The following is a 2,989-nucleotide window of genomic DNA, read 5'->3' as shown; positions in this document are numbered from 1 at the left end:
TCTACATGATCTGTTAGAAATAGAGTCAAGTTTTCTAACCATCTGGAAGAGGGAGGTACACTTTAGATAACGTAGTCCGAGGTACACAATGGCTGAGAGACAGAAGGGATAACAGTGGTGGGGCGTCTTTGATCACAGAATGTGATCGATAGAACTGGTTTGGTGGCTTGAAACTTCACAACTACAAGAGAAATAACAACGAAGACTATATGTAGGACACTAGTTCCTTCATTATTTAAGACCAACAACAGCAAACAAACAACAACGACGACAACAATAACAACAACAACAGCAGACAATAGTTGAGAATTTCTGTGAAGATGTCTAAGTTTTCTATAATGTTGTTCTGTGTGGAGGACGGACAGAAACAGGTGAAGGAATCGATTAAAGTTCAGATATGTTTGCATCAGATAAGAGGGAAATGTGTGATTATCTCCCCTATCCCTCCTACCTCTTTGACGTCATTGTGATAAAGAAGAATACATAAAGACCAAATCACGTGCCGGGACAGCCAGGCTCCTTTATTCAATTAAATATTAATTACACGGATTAGTTTTTATTCTTTATTTCCCCTAACCCCCATCTCGCCCTCCCATATATACTTTTTTTAGGTTTTCTTTTCCTTTTCCATTCAGTGGCAGGAAATGACTAACAATGTGTGTGTGTGTGTGTGACGGGGTGATTTAAATGGCTACTAGAAATGATGATGATGACGACGACGATGATGATGATGATGATGATGATGATGACGACGATGATGATGATAGTGGTAGTGATGTTGATTGCTCTGTTTAGTAACGTCTGAATATTTTGTACAAATTTATTTATGCAGACGAACTGAATGGATCCACAGTGTATAACTGGTACTTATTCTCATCACCTGCACCTCACTAATGAAGACAATTCCGTCGATAGGAATTCTGGACAGGAATATGATACTAAGTTAGACCTCTTAAAGGTATCAGGTCGGTGCTCTACCGTTTGCAGTGAAGAAGCCAATGAGAGCTCTACCAAAGAGGAATGTATCTGTCCTCGTGCTTTTCAGCCCTGTGTGTGTGTGTGTGTGTGTGTGTGTGTGTGTGTGTGTGTGTGTGTGTGTGTGTGTGTGTGTGTGTGTGTGTGTGTGTGTGTGAAAGCCAATATATATTTACTGGAAAGAAAAAAATATATATTCATCCCGTCAAATCCGACACCATCTCCACCAATAATCTATATGAACTGTTAGTAAAATTTGCTTTATTTTTCGCTCTTAAAATGGTTTACATACGTTAATAAGTTAGTATTTTAGTATTAAAGTAGTATGTATGGCTTAGTAGTCGAGTATGCTCAATAAACAACAAACAACGTTGACTTGTCTTTTTTTCTTCTTTTTGTCTCGAACGTCTGCTTGGTTCTATGGCGCAGCAGTAGTTTATGCGTTGAGATAAGAGTTGAAACATTTAGCGTTACGGTGGTGCTATGAAGTTAAAGGATTCCGGGAAGATGTGATTACTTCAACACAATGTTCCAATGAAAGTTTCTCGCAAATCTTGTTAAACGACGTCAATAAAATTCGTTTTTTTTTTTATGAGTTGATGCATTTGTTATTTAGCAGTTGCTTTTGCTTGTATTATGGTGTCGTTTGTATTTTATATTCAAATAAACTTTCTGAACTATCTTTTTAAGGTTTTCAGACAGTCAACTATAAAACATGAAAGCTTTTAATAGAACTGAACATGTTGTGTATAACATAGCGATGGACAAGCCTGTAGAAGCGTGGTTCGTGTCATGCTGGCGGAGAAGATTGTATTCGAGGCCAATGTGTTCAGATCTCAACTTCTGAGTTTATCAATCTCTAAGTAGGTACCACTGGTGAGGTACATCCATCTACATGCTAAATAGGTGAAGTACGGTTTACTTCTCTGTGAGTAGGTACCAGAATGAGATATATCCATCAAGCTCTAAGTTCCCCAGTAAGGTACAGTTCATTCAGTAGTAAACAGGTACCACAGTGTGATATGATTTACCACCATAAATATTATTGCCGACATGGCAAGTACTAAGCGAACTCTCTCTCTCTCTCTCTCTCTCTCTCTCTCTCTCTCTCTCTCTCTCTCTCTCTCTCTCTCTCTCTCTCTCTCTCTCTCTCTTTACATCCCATCACCAAGTCTTATGAACAAGATCTTTTACTTTCGATAACTCAATCTACCAAACTCTAGATAGATGCAATGAGGAAGACAGAACGTCGGAAGACGCGTTAACACGCTATATTCAACAAGTACTTCACCAGCTTCCACTGATTGATTTTGCTATTCCTGTCGAACCATTATCTTGGAAGATCTCACACTACGACACCGTTTCAGCCAGTTTTGACACAACATTGTCAAAACACATTTTACAAACGAATTAATTAACTTCTGTGAGGAACTGTTTTCTAAAAAGTCCCTTTTATCTTCTCCTAAGCTTAATACACTAAATAAAAAAGAAAACAGCAACCAGAAAATAGAGCTGAAGTTATTCAAGAAATCGATATTTGTCTTCAAGGAATTTTATTAAAAATATACAAAAACGATTTAAATGTATTTTCTAATGATTATTTATCTTTTTTTGATGAAAAAGAAATGACGATGAGACGTTTATCAGCAAAAGTCTGGCGGTAAATGTGTTAATTTAAGCTTGCTTAAATAATAGGTTGGTTCTCTATTTTTAGTTTCAGCTCAGATAGAAAAAAAACAAAAAAAACAATATATATACAAATAGGCAATTTACCAAATTCCCTTGTCATTTGTGTCGACATTTCGTGGAAATAGAGGAGAGCGGGAGAGGTGGGCGGGTAGTTAGGTAGGTAGGTAGATAGAATAGATAGATGGATATAAATATATATATATCAATTTATGTTGCAACATACACACATACATATATATATATATATGTGTGTGTGTGTATATATATATATATATATATATATATATATATATACATACAAATATATATATATACATACAAATAT

The sequence above is a fragment of the Octopus bimaculoides genome, chromosome 18 (genome assembly GCF_001194135.2).
Source record: "Octopus bimaculoides isolate UCB-OBI-ISO-001 chromosome 18, ASM119413v2, whole genome shotgun sequence".
Taxonomy (NCBI): domain Eukaryota; kingdom Metazoa; phylum Mollusca; class Cephalopoda; order Octopoda; family Octopodidae; genus Octopus; species Octopus bimaculoides.
This window is presented reverse-complemented; position numbering follows the sequence as displayed.